Source organism: Cotesia glomerata, linkage group LG1 (genome assembly GCF_020080835.1).
Source record: "Cotesia glomerata isolate CgM1 linkage group LG1, MPM_Cglom_v2.3, whole genome shotgun sequence".
Taxonomy (NCBI): domain Eukaryota; kingdom Metazoa; phylum Arthropoda; class Insecta; order Hymenoptera; family Braconidae; genus Cotesia; species Cotesia glomerata.
Window position 1 is genome coordinate 6,493,974 of NC_058158.1, and position 18,616 is coordinate 6,512,589.

Sequence of the window (18,616 nt, forward strand, 5' to 3'; positions counted from 1 at the left end):
AATTGGGTGCCGATCAATTAAATAGAACCACATGCGGTGAGTTATCGCTACGTAGGCAAAACAATTTATAACGAATTTAGATTAAGCTGTAATCCTCGGCAGTTTAACACAACGACCCGATAATAATGATTTGTGCTCGTGTGCAACATATTGACTGTGGACTATATAGACGAAAATTTAACGAGTATTGTCGAGAGACCGGCATATGCTCCACAATACCATCCCTGCTCACTGAATGGTATATATCTTTCTATCACGTATTATATATTACAAATAATATAATAGTAATATCTATAATACTGAAATTATTGATATAAACTCATTTTACACATCGCTTTCTCTTTTTTGCTGTTTCTTATTCTTCTTGTGTATATTTCCACTCGCAATTATATATACTCGCTGCTATTTCGTAGGATCCAATGAAATTCCAAAATGGATTGAGAGGATCAAGATTATTATCCAGTCGGTATTCCGTTGTTCGTTCATGAATATATCGCTAATTATCGGTACTGAAAATTTTTTTATAAAATTTACATTTTGCACGGGAAATGAATTTGCTGAGTTTCGTAAATTTGTATTAGAATAAATTTCATTAATTATAAAAGTTTTTCGGTAGATAAACATTACGTAATGCTGTGTAAAAGCGAAATTAACAGATAATTCACAATAATTCCAACTAATAAGCATAATTTCGAATTGTTTGTTTCAGGATTACAATAATTCTCCCTCTAAACAAGACAGACTATTATTCAGCGATTGCCAGCTTAGGTGAGTCATTATTAATTATTAATCAAATATACTAAACAGCTCACAGCAGTAATTATTTGAATATTTGAAATGCCAAAATATAATATTGTGAATTTCTATTTATACGTAAAGCTTGATGCTAATTAATGCAAGTTCCGTAATAATATTTTATTAATGCATTTGAATTTGAGATTTTACGTTTTCGTGTTATTATACACGGTCGTATATACGTTTTGTGCACTACTCTGTGCTCACATTACACACTCACCGCGTCTCAGAGCACTAAAAGCATAAAGAACTTCATTATTACTGGCTTTAATTATATATTTATTTTTAGCTAACACTCTTGGTTATGAGTAAGCCACTTTAGTGTACTCAGAAAAAGGAGTTATACTAATTCTTAGTACACTTACTTACTAAGTTCTTACTTGAAGTTTTAATGAATTTCTATGCGTTTTTTTTTTTAATTATAACACTTTATAATAAGTCTTAAAAAAAAAAATTACTGCAATAGACTGCATTGAATTTTTCAAGTATCTTTCTTGCAAAAACATTTTATAGTTCACGTTGCGTCAATCATTTAAAGCCACAATTTTAAACAGTGATGTGTTTTTTTTTTTCAACGACCAAATTAAATAAACACAAAAATTTTCAAATTTCCGTTTAAAATATCGAAATTATAAAAAATTTATCAGAAATCTTTTTTTCAGGGAATTTTATTTTATTTAAACAAATATTTAAGCATTTTTTTCAAGTTATTTACAAATATTTGATAAGAAATTAAATATCAAAAAATTTTTATAAATCATTTTGACACCAATATTTTCTAAAGGGTTGATAAGCTATAACTAAAATCGATATAACACAATTTAAAATGGTGATTGATAAAGATTTAGCTAAAAGAAACACTCTAAAGGCACTCAAACTCTCTTATACCGGTATGGGTCAAGGTGGTTTTTGTTTATTTATTTTTTTGTAACTCGATGCAGACTCTTTTTCATTCCCTGGTCGGTTGTTCCTCTCATCGGGGAGTATCCTCAAAGCGGTATGCTGGTAATTCAATCTTCCACACCTACAAGGATCTTAATCCGAAGATTACGTCGAGTTTGTGTGAACAAAAAGACGCGTTAAAAAATCTGTTAAAATATCCGATGAAAATAAAAAATAAATAAAACTAGCTTGATAAAAAAGAGGACCAAAAAACATAAATTAAATCGAGCTTTCCCGTGTGATAGTTACTATCTTATGTATAGGACAGAATTTTTGAGTTCAGTTCAGTGTTGTGTGTCGCGTCTTAACTCTTCTGGAATAATAATATAAGAAATATGTGTATCCGGATTTCAATAATATAATATTATATTATATCGCTGCGGCACATGAGGGGGGAGTGGTTGTTCGCCAACCGTTAGCAAGTAACAAAAGTCTTTGTTTCGGATATAAGACGCGGCGGATTCCCATCCACGGAACATTAACCAACCAGTCTGGCATGCCATAAAGCGCGCAGCACAGCACACCTACATCCACATAGACATCCGTATATGTCTATTGCTATATCTATGTGTATGTATAATATATACATGAACAGAAGAGAGAATATCACCCCGACGTAACGCAACGCGACGAACCTACTCCGGAAACGGACGTGAGGGGTCGAAAGGGATGGTTTGTGGTACGTCGGAAAACGTTGCAAATATAATATCCCCCAGTACTCCAAGACTGTCGCTACCTAACGAGATAATAACTGTTATTTATTAATAATCGTACCTACAGCATACAATAATCGGAAAATATATTATTTTTATCATAAAATAAAATGGAAGGGAAAAAATTCCGGTGTATAATATATCTTATATTATTATTAAATTAACATTATTTAAAATCAACTTTTTAGTTTTATTTCCAGTATATTATTGTGGATAAAAAATAATTTGTTTTGGAGGTATAATAAAACATATAGAGCACGTAATTTTTCCATCTATTTTTTTCACTGTAGGATTTTGCGGAATGTAATTTGTATTTTATTAAAATATAAAAAATTTGTCATTTTCCAAGTGATCGTTTTCTGTTATTTCCATATTTCAAATTTCAATCTTGGATTTCTCAGAATAGAAGCACCCCTCGGTCAAATCGAGGGTCGGTAGCAATCTCACGGTTTTCCTTTCTATGCTAAATTTATCCATCTTTCTCTTGCACGTACATCCACGAATACGAGAACCGTAGAAGCTACGGAAAGCACTAGTAGTAGTAGTAGTAGCAGTAGTGGTAGTAGAAGTAATAGTAGTAGGGGCTCAAGTAATCCATATATGTAGATCCGAGATTCGTGCGCCAGCAGGTTCGATTCCCGGGCAAGTTATTATCACATATATTAGACAACTGACCGAGTGCAGAGCGACGGAGCTAGATCGTCGGACTCCACTTGGAAGGTGGATCTGAAAAGAAGAATAAAGGGGATAACCTCTGCTTGGGTTAGAGGTCCTGCAAAGTGAAGGGAGTAGAAGAAAGAAAGCTCACATGATTACATATACCGTATATACAATAACATTCTATTCTGACTCTACTCGTTCACTTGTACGTTCGTTCATACACTCGTGGTGGTTATGGTAAGAACCCTTTATTGTTTTATATTGTTTCCAGGGAGCCTTTATTATACGCCTCTGCAGCCGTTGCCGACTAAGAGCAGTGAAAATAAATCCAAATAAAATTGCTGTTCATATTTGGATATATTTACATATATTTTTATGTATATTGCTCATTAAATCAGCACGAAGAAAATTGATAATACTATCAACTTGTGATCTTTAGATTTAACCAAAATTTTTTTCAATAATTCCGAAAGATGGTGCACAAAAAAAAAATTTTCTTGGATCAAGTATATAATTTTAAAGAACTAAAGATTCTTGATTTGAGTGGAAAAATTCTTGATTTAAGGAAAATTTTCTTGATTTAAGGAAATTTTACTTGATTCAAGAATTTTTTGTCTTGATTCAAGACAATTACCCTCTTCAAAATTATGTTCTTGGTTCAAGAATTTTCCTCTTGAATCAATTTAATTTTTTTTTTCTGTGCAGTAGGGTATCAATACTGAAATTATACTTAAAAATCCCATTTTTTAAGTTCAAAAAATTAATATTTTAACGCGTTTATATTTATTGTGTGTATGATGAATACAAAAGCTTCCAATTTTTTAATTTCTAATATTTGGAATTTCATTGTCTTGAATCAAGTAAAAGTTATATAAGCAGGGATGGTTTGATTTTCCTTTAATAAAAATTTGTTTTTTTCTAAATTTTTTATTTATTACATACAACAGATTATTTTTATAATAAAATAAATGTTCAAGACGTTTTTATTTGGATTCGCCAAGCCTGTTTCAAATTTGCCAGGTGGCGTTGAAATAGCCGATAAATAAATAAATTTCCAAGATTGAGGCGAGTAATGGTTGTAATCATCGCCCGGTTTAATGTCCGGCTCCAGTGTATTGTACACAAATAAAAGTGATGTATAATATTGTGTGCTAAGTATACATCTGTACATTAGTATTACTACTATTAGCACTAGTATTAGTATTAGTAAGAGTATTGGCATTATATTTATGTACATATAAAGATAAGATGATGAGTGTTTGCAAGACGGTATAACATAAATGAGTTTACGATAGTAACTGGGCGATCATAAGCGAGAGATAGAATAATACTGTGTTCATGACGAGCTGATCGATAGCGATAATCGGCGGCGGGCCGATCGTTTCCGACCGCAAGCCAATTGTAATGCCAAGTGGATACGAGAAATATCATCCACGGGTGATGTGATGGTCCGAGGTAGAACTGTGCCATAACCAGTACCGATACGAGTCATGTACAGACACAGCCGTTCATTCGCTGAATTATATAGTTTATATTGTAGCTGTAACATTACTGCCGACCCGACGCACAACACTTTGACGCCGATGGGAACACACCTGAGGGGCGAGTATTTACCTTGCGGTTTCAATCTGATCTTATTTAAATATAAATTACAGGGCCACGGGCCCTCTCTCCGCCGGATATATTATGATAAACGGGCCAAGATATTTGATCGAGTCAATTTTTATCTTACCAATTGTATTAGCCACTATATTATTGGCTGGTTCTTTTATTTGTGAGTTAAATTACGAAATGTCACGCTTAAATTGATTTTTTTCTCTGTTTTTTATCCATAAATTTTATTTTTAAAATCATGATAATTATTTTATAGCTTTTTTTTTGTTCATACGAAGTAAATTTACTAGAAGTAATTTTCTTGTAATGATTATTTTAAAATATACGGTGGAATAGAGAGTAATTCCTTGATTCGCTACAACGAGTCTTACTGTCGTATTTAATTTAATTTAATTTAACATCTTTTTTTTATATTCTTTAGTTGTATCAAACTGTAGACGGAAATTAGATTCTTTGGAACTTAACTCGAGAAAATAAGGACAAGAGATTATAAGCAAAATTAAAAAAAAAAAAAAAAAAAAAAAAAGTCCATAGAACAAGACAGAGAAGGAATAGCTGCATGACGGATTGCAGATCGAGCAGGGATAATTTGCGCAACCTGTGCTTGCATTCTTAACGATTAATCGCTGCCGATCGAGTCAATAAAAAAATCCCTTGACTTCGATCTCGATGCTTGTAACCGCTTAATTTTCTCCCCGACTTCCCAAAAAACAAACTAACTAAACTGATAAAAAAATGTATTAAAACAATTATACCGAGATCACTCATCATCTGCAGTCCGGAGGATGATACACATTTTTTTAAACCAATAACTACCAGTAATTATTTCTCTGCAAAATTTATTCCTCCTTTTTCAATTCTTTATACTGAATAAATATTTTTTTTTGCTGTATTATTTTCTGCAGATGATGAGAATTATCATTTTTTTATTGCAACTAAAAAAAGGATGCATCATGTCATTTTCACAGTTGACGGAAACACGGTTTTTTATATTTTTTAATGTGATGCACCATAAGGCACAGTGGAAAGACGCGAGACAGGTGTGTATGACAGATGGTTTTACTTCCGGTGGATAGATCAAATGTTTATGCGATTTTGTTAATTTCATTAGATAAATTACTTTTTTTTATTAATTATCCGAGTCATTTATTAGAAAAAAATTATTGATTTAATTTTTTAATTTACAATTGAATTGTTTACTTGATAATTTCGAACTATTGTTGATGATAAAAATTGAAAAATTTTTCACTTTCATTAAAAACAAATGTAGCATACACATGATTAAAAATAACAGACACAGATAGAGTAAATGCCGTGGTACAGAGCAATAAGAGGAATCAAGGATATACTATGCACTGAGAAAAAAGTATTTTGCTACTAAGGATATTTTTTTTGATAATCAGAATACTTGGTATTGTGCTACTAAGAATACGTGGTATTTTGATTGTCACAATAAGCATACTGATTTTCACAATACCTAGGTATACTGATTATCAGTATACCAATGTAACAGACTATTAGATGTTTATAACCTCACTTTACTGGCACAAATCAATTGACTTATAAAGCTAACAAAACAAATTAAAATTAAAATTAAAAGTGTAATAATAAATTTTTTTCAAGCTAATATAATAAATATTAGTTGAATTCTATTTTTACCAGTGCATAAATCAAATAAACTAACTGTTAGTGTTAAAACGTCGATGGCAGTGACAGAGCATATATTATAGTTTACTGCGCAGAGTATAGGTCTTGAACTGACTTATATTCTGATAATCACAATACTTGGTATTTTGATTATCAAAATACCAAGTATTGTGATTATCAAAATACTTTTTTCTCAGTGTGTGTGCATGTGTGTTCCCCATCCTCGGTTCCTCTGTTTTCCCCATGTAAATGAGTGGTCCTGGCCCTTCTGGTTAGATTCTCCCCCGTTGTCCTCCTGCTCCTGCGTTTATACTCGGCACAACCAACACACGAAAACTTCCATGCATATTCATTCACCACGGGTATGTGCATGAGAGGTTATTAATTAACCGGAAGCCTAATCAAACCTTGCACGTTGAAGCACACAGAAAAAAAAAATTAACTTGAATCAAGAGAAAAATTCTTGAACCAAGAAAGTAATTTTGAAGAGTTTCATTGGCTTGGATCAAGACAAAAAATTCTTGAATCAAGTAAAACTAAGAAAAATTTCTTAATTTAAGAATTTTTCTACTTGAATAGAGATGAAATTCTCCGAAATTATTTTCTTGATTCAAATAAATTTTTTTTCTGACCAGGTGTCCCTACACATAAAATTTATCATAAAAAGACTAAATGTTTTCAACACCCGACTATTTTTTCTGCAAATCGAAAATGAGAATAAATCGAATCGCAAATCGAGTAATGGCTGAATGAACCTGGGGACGGAGTAGAGCAACAGTGAACAGCAAGAGCTAGCTGTGAGTGGTGATGAAAAAAGGGTAAACAATAAAAGTCTTTGTATTTTTAGAGATTTCTGGTGTACTGTGTACGTACTAGCGAAAAAATTGTCGTGGCAGTATGCTGATCGGTCGAATTTATTCCGAGGGGTTAGGTGACAAAAAGGAACTAAATGATGAACAACTGATGACGATTACTGGGAGCACAGGTCCATCAAAGTGAGACGCAGGGGCAACTGCAATTTGTACCTCTTACTGTCTGCTAAAAGAATGCCCATTGTCTTCCAGAAGAGTAACAAATTGAACATAGATGTGTGCATATGTCGATAGGAACGGGTGTGTCAGTGTGTAGGATCACTCGCTTCCATGAAAGCTACAATAGTGTGAGCATCAATAGCAATCGATATTTTTAATTTCAGTAGAAGCCAAATATCTACAACTGTTCATTCTTTTGGAGGTACGATTTCGCGTCCCTTCGCACTTACTTTCAATGAAATCGCTACTCATCCACTTTATGACATAACACGAGCCACCGAGTAAATTTTTTTACTATCCCGTGTAGTGTATGATGTGTAGTGTAGTTTTGTCGTGGTCAGCCAACAGAAACAACCTCGTGAGTCGTATTTCATATGGTCATTTCTTTTATTTTTATGTGGATTTTTCTCATCGACTAGAAATCCGCGTTTCCGAAGTTTTTTTGACGAGTAAAATTGAAAAATAATATCACTGCAATTGTCAGAGAATATACGAATTTTTATGTAATATAAACGATTGTTAAAAAAAATTTACGTAGAGACACTAATTAGGGATGGACGAAGAGAATTTACAAAAATATTCTCGCTATTTGAAAATAATATTCATTAGTTTTAATTTAATAATCCACAGTATTTTTACATTTAATTTGAGTTCAATCAATTTAAGAGTGATATATACCCAGTACAATGAATAGAAGTTATTAAAAAAAAAATTCTACCAGCAGTATTTTTAATTAAAACATAGCTTTTTAAATTGATGTAGTAAGATTAAAATCCTATGACGAAAATCAATTAAAATTGACAGAAATAAAAATTTAGGAAAATAAAAAAAAGTTATGAATTGTTGGTTATTAAATTGGATTCTGGGCTGGGTCAAGAATGAAACTGAAAGAATGTAAGGTGACTAGAGCTGGAGGATGGATATGGAGTTGGATCGACAGCAGCAGATGGAATGATTCCGTTTCTTCAATAACTGACCACTCTCATGGGATTATTATTTTTTCATCAACTCCTCTTGCTCTCCGTACGTAGTATATAGATAGAGCGGAATAAGAAATAGAGTACAGGAGGAATAAGACGAAGGAACATCAGCATCGGGAGGGACTGGGTTCGCGGGCTGAAGCTAGATCGACATGTACAGACCATCCTGACCAAGAAATTGTACACCCTTTCTCCTTCCCACTGATCTCACTCTGGAAATCTCCTTCTTCTTTCCATCTACGTGTCTTCATCTCTATCTCTATCTGTCTGAGTTTCTGAGAAGAGTGGGACCCTTGCTGGGCAATACTCTCCAACAGGAGAGTTCGAAACAGTTTTTCGTAGTCGTGAGCCCACTACTACGTTTGTTGCGCCATACCCTAACCCGTGAAACCGACGCGAAATATATACGAGCTGGCAAATTGAAAACTACCGATCGGGCTGGCTTGAATAAAATATAACCGAAATTTATTGTAACACCTGGTACATCCTTCGACCACACTACCAATCGAATAAGAATCTTTTTTACTGTTTATTTTCATTCTCCTTTAAAAATGTATCTTTATATACTCATAAATAATAATAACAACAGTATTAAATAAATAAATAAATTGTTTATTCGAGAAACCCTCCAGTCCAGTTTTCCTCCGAATTATTTTTATTATTTTTATTGCCAATGGTAATAGTCTGTATCATTTTAATATTTACTTTGTTGATTGAAATAATGAAAATAATTGTACTAATTTTTATTCACTCTTAATAATTTATAAGAATAAAAATAATAACGAAGGTTTCGAATTATTATGCTTAAAAAAATTTTTTTTTTACTCACAATAATTATTTATATTTATTAATATTCACAAAAGGTTTAAAATAATTTTTTTTATCTAATAAACAAGAATGAATAAGAAAATTTTAAACATTAAAAATTTTAATTGTTTAATGTTTTAGGACTCGACTTTGGTTGATTTTGATCCACATTCATGATTATACTGAAAATTGAAATTGCCAATATTAAAATATAAAGAAAAAGAACTAGAAAAATTTTATTTCCGCTCTAAAATGTTGACCATTTATTTTTCTAAAACTCAAATGATGAAATCAACATTCAATACCAGAACGGAAATTTGACCATTTGTCGGTCATTCAATAAAAAGCTAGTCAAATAAATAAATATTTTTTATTCCATAAGAGGAAATGAAAATTAGTAATACTCAAATGCCAGCTTAAAGTTTCGCAAAATATATTTTCTTCGTAAAGCGGTAATTTAAAGGAAACGAAGTACGCAAAATAAAAGTACGGACATGAATTTCCGGGTCTTGAATAACGTCCGAGTTGAAGATGTCCATATGATTGTAACGAGTGGGACCCAGGTCAGGCGGGTGAGTTTCGAATGAGGAGCGTTGGAAAATAGAAAATTTAATTTAGCCTTTCACCCCGTCGACCTACCCCCGCACCCGTACCAGTGTATTCCCATATTGCGAAGCTGTCGTCCTGGCGCACCACCTCTTCTAACTAGTAGTATTACTATTACTATACCATACGGGCGGAGAAAACGTCGAGGGAAGTAAATGAGAAAGCGAGGAAAATGAGAGAAGGATCGAGAAAGTAATAGCGGAGATACAGAGACAGTAACTACTGAGACCCGAGCTGGTGTTGCAACTCTCCTCGATATTAATTCCGACAAAAATATTTCTAATTGCGCCTGGATGCTAACGTCCACTCAACTATTTTATCTACAGTAAACTCGTTTTGTTTTATTTTAAAATTTATTTTATTTCTTTTGAGAGAAAAAATAATACTTAAAGTTTTCAGTAATTGTTTCTCTAAATATCAGTGTCAGCTTGAGATATTTAAATCATCTATTTTTTATCAAGTGTATTTATTAACCATATAATTACAAGCACAAATAATTAAAAACAAAATTAGTATAAAGAAATAGTGAACGAGAGTAGATGACAGTCGGGTCAGAGGTTGGGTACCGCTTTGTAGAATATGTGTGTAGGGGGTGGTTATTTTAATTACTGTCCAGTGACTCTAAATTAAAGAGCCAGGTTATATCCACCGCTGAGGGTGGGCTTCTTTCCCTATCCAGTATTGCCCGCTACCCTTCTCGTAACACTGTAACTGTAAGCATCCTGTTCGCTTCTAGCATCTAGCTTCTACTTTACTCTTTTCTGCACGGGTTGCCTTGTTCATTCCGTGGCTACTCCTATCCGGGGCTGTATCTCCGACTCTGGTTAGCTCTCTCCAGATTAGATAGAGCGCCGCACTCCGTATTATATGTAGTAGAGTAACGCCCGCGATATTACTACCGCCATTCTTTACCCACACCGCACGCCGCGGTCCCACTACTCGTTTGACGTTAAACCGGGTAACCAGTCTCTAAATTGTCCTGAGTCCTGACTATTCCAGGATTAAGGGGGTCCCGCTCGTCCTCGTTGACTCAGTCTGTAAGCGATTGTCCAGAAATTAACCCCCATGAATACCCGGTACGGCCTGAACTCTACCTAACCACACAACTACACGCTATGTGAACAACTGCGACTTCGTCTCCTCTTCAACCTCCACTCCAGGACCCTTAAAGAATTTCAAAACGAATACAGAGAGAATTATTGAATTTAATTTTCGTGACCCTTGGGGGTCATTAATCACGACCCTAAACGTAATTACGATTCGCTCGCCTGCTGCCTCGTTAAGTCGTCTGACTTCCGGATATCATCGTTTTCTTAGATAATTGCAAGGTTGCAGTGAACATTTTTTCTTTTTATTCTTAACTAACATTTTTTTCATTTATTGAGGTTTTGAAAAATTCCTTTATTAAATTGATATTTTGATGGTATTATCATGAAAAGGAAAGAAAAAATTTCATGTAGAAATTGAAACAAAAAATTCACTTGATTTAAGAAAAAAATTCTTGAATCAAGACGAAAAATTTTTGAATCAAATAAAATTTATTTAGACCAACAATAATATTTTGTTCAAAAACTTTTTTGTTTGATTTCAAGTGATGAAATTCTTGAAATTATATTATTGATTCAAGAATATTTTTTCTTTTATTATTTTTAACAATTTAAATTAAATAATAGTTACAAATTAGCTTAACATTTTTTATTTTATTGCATTAATAATAATAAAAATCTTGTTACTGAATAATTAATCAATGGCATGTTAATGCAAAGAGCAGTATTATTGCTTTTATTGCAGGGCATGTAATAAGTGGTCTATTGTCACTTAAAACGCTACTTACTATTGGTAGCTCTTAAGAGAAACACTGCATTATGTATGTTTTCCCGTTATCTTAGGGTGAGTGCACCCGAACACGGATTACTGGGACTCTTACCAAGAGTCTCTCTGTCTCACTTTCGTCTTCATCTTCACTCGACACTTTCATTTTTATTTTATTCCATCACTCGAGCTCTTTTCTTCCAGGTTTTTTTCCTCCACGAGCCCCGAAGCGCTCCAACTCTCGCCTGCCGACGGATGAAGAAGAAAGTGATGATGATGATGATAATGAGTATGAGCAATACTGAGTACTCTACTTAACTAAAGAGATTTTGAGTATGTTTATTAGCATCAAGCTAATTACGAAATATCACTCGCGATATTTTATTGAATACAAGCAGATCAAAGTGTTGAATAAATGTAAATTGATAGAATAATTAATTTGGGGGAAAGCAAGGATGAGTATTTTGGAGTGGAAGTATGCCCGCCGCAAGATGGGCAGATGTCCAGCAATGGTAAATAGGATTCAAGATAATCCAGTGGAGTGAGAGTGTGGGAAGATGAACTCTCGTTCTTGGTGGATGTTTAATACATAAGGATCCTTTCTACCCAGTCGATATTGCAACTAGAGTAATCGTATCTTCGTGACTGGGTGCGAATAAGTAATAGAGCGGCCTCCTGGCGGGACGGCACTCAACCAAGAAAGTGTTGTCGGCTCGGGCTTTTCACGAGCTTTCAAGTACTTTTGCAGTTGCCTCAAGTGCTGTAAGAAGCTTTCAGAAACGGAGGCGGAAACGGGCTTTTTAATAGGACCGAAGAGATGCCGACCTTCTTTCTTTCTTTCACTTTTCCTTGTTGCCTTTACTTTGCTACTTATACTTTTCCTGTTTTATCCTCTCACTAACTTACTCTTGTATATATTTTTTTCAGTTTCACTTCCAGTTGTAAATTAAAGCTTAACATTCAATTCATTGTTCTTCATTACGATAAAATTAAATCACTGTCTAATAATTATTATGTAATTAGTAAATTCTAAAGAACGGCTGTACCGAAAATAAACTACTTGATTCAAGAGAAATATGGTTGATCTAAGAAAGTTATTTTGAAGAGATTTATATTGTTTATCAGCTTAAAAATGCGTAGTTCGGCCGTGAGTGTATCATAACTTTAGACGAGTGTTGTCAAGCCTGTATTTTTCATAACAATAGTTGCTTTTACTGTTCGTTAGAAGGAGGGGAACGAGTTTTCACACTGTAAATCGAAGTGTTTTAAAAGTGACTACAAATGGGCATTTAACATGGGAAATTAAAACACATGGAAGTGTTTTAAAAGTGACTACAATGCTTCTAGATAGGAACATAACATTTTATGTGTGTTTTGTTAAAACACTTGGATTTACAGTGGCAATCTTCAATAATTGAAAAAATTTTAAGTGCTTTAGAATGAAGTAGAAAAATATTTTTTATTCGTATACTGTAAAAAAAGCGGTGTTAAAATGGACTCATTTTAACACCACTATGTAACACCTGTGTATTAACACCGGTGTAACGGTACTCTTTTGCGGTGTTAAAAATCCGGTGTTAAACCGGTGTAATATCGGTGTAATACCGGTGTAACAGTAGAATAAATTTACACCGTATCGGAGTATAAATATAACATGATCCATAAAACACAATTAATATTCAATATTTATCAAAATGAGACAAGTAACATTTATTTAAGAATTTTTAATTTATAAAATTACACAGAAATCGATTTAATTAATGTTATACAACAAGTTAAATAGTATTTACAATATTAAATGTTTAGGAACAATATAATAATTATTTTTATTGTAACCATGATGTTTCTCATAATATAATGGATGTTTTAAACATGACAAATCTATAGCTGTGCAAAAATAAATTATCTATAGGAAAATCATTTAAAAAACGTTCAAAATTGTTCTAAAAATGTTTCAAATTTGTTGTAAAAACACTCTAAAACTGTCCAAAAAATCTTCCAAAATTGTCTCAAAAATATCCGAAAAATGTCTCAAATGTATTCAAAATTTGTTCTCAAATAGTTAAAAAAATATTTTAAGATTATTCAAAAAAGGTTCCACATAAGATTTAAGGACAAAATTTCAACTAAATTGCTTCAAATAAATTGCATTGATTCTAAAATTATCTTAGAAGTATTCTGAAAATCTTAAAAAAAATACTTAAAAGTTATGAAATAATTACTAAAATCCACTATTTTAGAGTTTCCGATTATCTATATGATGTCCTAAAATTGTCTTTTAATAATGGTGTTAAAGTAACACGGATCGAAAATTTACACCGAGAGAATTTCACACCATTATTTCACACTACACGGCCGTGTAAAATGCTCTGGGTCCGTTTTTACATCGAAATTTTTTACAGTGTATTTATTTTAATCAAAAACTTTTATCTACTTTATATTTTATTATTTAAAACTTTCTTAATTAAATATTAACGTTTTTTTGATTATTTATCTTTAATTATTAAACATAAAAAGTTTAATTATAAAAATTGTGTTACTTAAAATATTATCAACACCGGAAAATTTATAACACCGATTTAACACTGAAAAAAAATATTTCCACCGCGACCGGTGTTACTGCTACACCGATTTCGGTGTTGAATTAAACACCGGAATTTTTAACACCGTACACCGCATGGACTCACACCGGTTTTTTTTTACAGTGTATTAAAACGGAAAAACAAGTCCGAATAATATGCTGATAGTGTTGGATAAGTTTAAAAAAAAAGTTTTCACTATTTCGGGAATTATACATGCTTTTTATTTTCTAAATACTTTAGTGATGGACTGACGAAAAGCCCCATTGCCAGGAGTTAGTTTTCGTAACAGGCTTTTTTCCGAATGGTGTGTGAAGCCTTGCGAATAAAGTTAGGTATCAAGCCGAGCAAATGCGAGTTTAAAATGTTACAACGAACGTGAACAGTGAATCCTCTAGCCGAAAGTACAATACTAATACCGGGTGGTTGAATGGGTGGTGTTGTAACTTTATTCGAATTTTATCCTCGTTATGGCTTTAAGGGTAAGAGGGAGAGGAGAAGCAGCCGATGCTACTGAATTAAACCAGTACGTTGAGTATTAGCGAAGGTAAAAGGAAAGAGGAAAAATTAACAGAGAATTTCCAGCTTTTCGTACTCTAAGCTCAAGGATCCCAGAACTTTCTGTAGCAGCTTCTCCGAAAATCCTCCACTGGCGAAAATCTGATGTCAATGGGAATTTTATCAAGGGATTCAACTTACTCGGAAAATCAAACTCGCGTTTGCTCACTACACGGTCTTCGCAGAAAACAAATTTTAAAACTTCTACTTTATTTCGAAAACAAAAAAGAAAAAAAAACACCTATAATTTTGTTTTTTATTTTATTACTCTATCTCTCGCTTTTACTTTTTCTTGTCGTGCATTGCGTTCTATATTGCTCGCTAAAAAAACTATTGAAATAGAGTCGTTAACTGTCGGATTATTTCAGCGACATGTTTAAATGCCGTGCTAAATTTTTATTGGCCATTTACGATGGCGCCGAGAGATTTGTAACTCGAGAAGTACTTCAGTTACTGCTCGCGATGCTGAACGATCCTTATAGATCACTTTATATACACTTTTTATTTACTCTTATTAACTTCTAATAGAAAAAATATAACCCCAAATATTTACAACGTTAACTAAAAAAAAGGTCATGGACTTACTTACCTCCGGTTCTTTAATTTACCATTTATCTATCGCTCCCAACTGCCCGATTACGAAAAGAAGGAAAAAAAAATTAATTAATCTACTTATTTAGTGAATCACATAAAAAGTTAACAAAAATTCCCGAGAGCCTTCGATGTAATGTGGGTTTCGTTGGTATTTGTTATCTCGTATAAGAAAGTGAAGAGCTTTCGAGTGTACGAAAAGATAGGCTGCTAAGTATTACGGTCTTACTAACGGCTGTACCGCTAATTGCTTTAATTCGATAGATTGCACCTTTTTCAGGATCTTTCTCAAATCCTTTTAACTTTCTTTATAAACATTTGCTTTTACTTTTATTATTTTATTTTATCAACAAACAATATTTATTTTTAAATTAACTTTTTATTTTTTTAAAGACGAATTTTCTGATATGTCCATTCATAATTTTTTATATAACCTAATAGAACTCAATAGACCTATCTATCTATATAAGGCGTAGTAGTGTTGAAAATTTCCAAAATCATAATTAGACTATTCTAAAATTCTAATAATATATAATTAGGGCTTCTATAAAATTTTTTACCCAAAGTTAATTAATAGATTAAAAATTAAAAAATTGGAATAAATTTTTTTTATTACTATATACAGCCTGGTATAAACAGCCTGGTATATATGACCTGATCAGGTCATGTATAAAAATTAGCCATATATATGACTACATCATAAAATTTTTTACAGGTAATTGAATAAATTATTTCATAAAAACTGCAATATTGATATCTATTTGATAGATTAGTATCTATAATAAATGAAGATCTGTAATACTGCAGGGTACTATTTATTTCAATTAAAATATAAACCAAGTGCATATACAGCAAAGAGCAATTGGTGTCTGTAGATTGATGGACGAATAATTGAAGCGATAATAAAAAAGTAAATAAAACCGAAATAATGAGGGAGCTATCAGTGATTCTAAAATAGGTTTAGTAGATATATATGATGTTTAAATGAGGGGTTTTCGGTTCAATGATCCGACGATTAAACTACCATAGACCAGCAGAGACACGCTGCATACACGACGCTGCCGAAGGACTCCATTTCTCGTGCAGAGTAATGGAGGTGTTATTAAATAGATTGAGATTAATTGCGCAATTAGTGTTTCATGTGCAATTGGATCGCTGATCGAGTGTGAGAGATATCTGTGTGCAAGTTGATATGCACATGTTTATCCGATGCGAATTAAAATATTCAAACCCTCTATTTTTTTTTTCAATGAAAAAAAAAAATTGAAATTGATTAAATTTTTTTTTTAAACTCAATCATTGTTAAATGGTTTTTTCGGGAAATATATATGATATTTTCCTCGGTCACCCCTGGGCTGGTACATTAATTAACGCAACACGATTTATCAATTAACGTAAAAGGCAACCGTAGATATTCGCTTCTGATACCTTGTCCTGATGCACCATCTCTTCCTATCCTGTCATTATCACCCCTTTTTATATAAAAATATGTACGCAGACAAACATTAAGCATACTTCTTCTTTTTTTATTATCGTTAATATTTTTTAGCTCGAAGATTACAGAAATATTTTTTTTTTTTTTTAGTTTAAAAAAGATTAAGTGCAGATAAATTTTACAAAAATAATTTTTTGTTAATAAAAAATGTTTTACAATAAATATTATAAACTCATTAACTTTTTATTGACGTTAATATAATTAAATTTAATTTAAAAAATAAAGAAAAAAATTTGAACTAAAACTAATGAACAAGATAAACAGCTGTTTGCTTCTCAGTATAGTTTTATTAATTATAATTGTTTTGTTGCTGCAAATAAAATATATTTTTAGTGAAAGGATAACTCGCGATAGGTGTAGGCTGGATAGGTTGCGTGAGTCCGGCTACTATATATAAAAGTGACTACTACTCGCGCGTTTAAGATTAAACTGACAGGCTGCTTATGCGATACACCTTCAATCGAATTAATAAATTACTTCTGATTATGACTAATTTAACAATTTATTATTTTTTATTTCCATCCCATCTCAAACTCTAATTTATTTAATCAATTTATTAATTAGTAAACACTTAATCTCAAGTTATTAATCATTCTACATTATTTTTTATTAAATAATTCCATTTTTTTACACATATACTCATTCTTATACTTGTATACTGTATAATCTAATATAAAAGCCAGCTATAACTAGGGTTTTGATAAAAAAGTTGTAACTATCCGGCTGATTGAGACAGGTGTCGCAAGTAAGGACTCGAGTGTAATAAAAAAATCTATATGACAATATTACGGAGCCAAGCATCCTCTGAACCATTCGCTGGATATCGTCATAAATATTAATTAATATAAGTCTCCGTAATATTGAACATGCTTTAACTTCCCAAGAGGTTTAACAACGACAAGAACGTCTTATTCATGATATACTACTCAATATTTATTTTCTATTTATGAGTCGATAAAAAAAACTAGTACATTAAATTATATCGTTAAAAATTAATGACATGTCTCAATACCGTATTACAGCAATTATTAATTTTTTTCTTTTTCAAAGTTTTATTTTTTTTGTGATAATTTTGTCTCGGAAATATTTAAAAATAAAAACAATAATAAAATTTATTATTTGAATTAAAATAATTATTTATAATTAAAACTGTTAGATATAATCAAAGAATAAATTGATGTCGTGAGACAAAGCCAGATAAAGGGCCGCTAATTTTGTCTTGTTTCGAGTCCATCAGAGGACCTTTTATCTTTCTCCGCCTTGAGTACTATCTAAAGTGGTTCTCACTTAGGAGAGAAGGATTCCGCGGGAGGCAGGGCAGGAGGTCGGGAAATAGGATTGAGTGAATGAAATCCCCACTATGCTATTCAGTAAGCTGGCTTTGTAAGTATATATGTATGTATACTTATTGTTAGTTCTTAAATAAAAAATCCTGCGTCTTAAACAAATAAAATAAATAAATAAGAAGAGGACAAGGAGAAACAAACAAATCTTGAGGATTACAAACATCGTCGGGTGTACTATCCTGGTTTTTATAAAACAACACACACACATTTCCCTTCAGTCTACAAAATCGAGGACGGATAAAGGATAAAAGGAAATGATCATAAATATTAGCGAACGCTATCACTCAATTAGCACCAGTAACTGTGGTTATCTTTAAGTTGCACGCAAACCCCCAGCTTTTCTCGTGTCCGGGACCGAAGAATAACACAAGCACAAGCAAATAAAGAAGACCAACTTGGAGCTGAAGAAGAAGAAGAAGAACAAGTTAAAGAAAGAAGTC

General features: G+C 32.3%; 1 protein-coding gene across 2 annotated transcripts in view; it reads left to right on the forward strand.

The window, feature by feature from the left end:
- Window positions 1-18,616, forward strand: part of LOC123275313 (LIM/homeobox protein Lhx9-like) — a 209,919-nt gene that overhangs the window by 66,032 nt on the left and 125,271 nt on the right. For both annotated transcript variants that reach the window (XM_044743347.1, XM_044743348.1), the window contains exon 3: window positions 710-768. The gene's annotated coding sequence lies outside the window, so the exon portion shown is untranslated. The remainder of the gene's footprint in view (window positions 1-709; window positions 769-18,616) is intronic.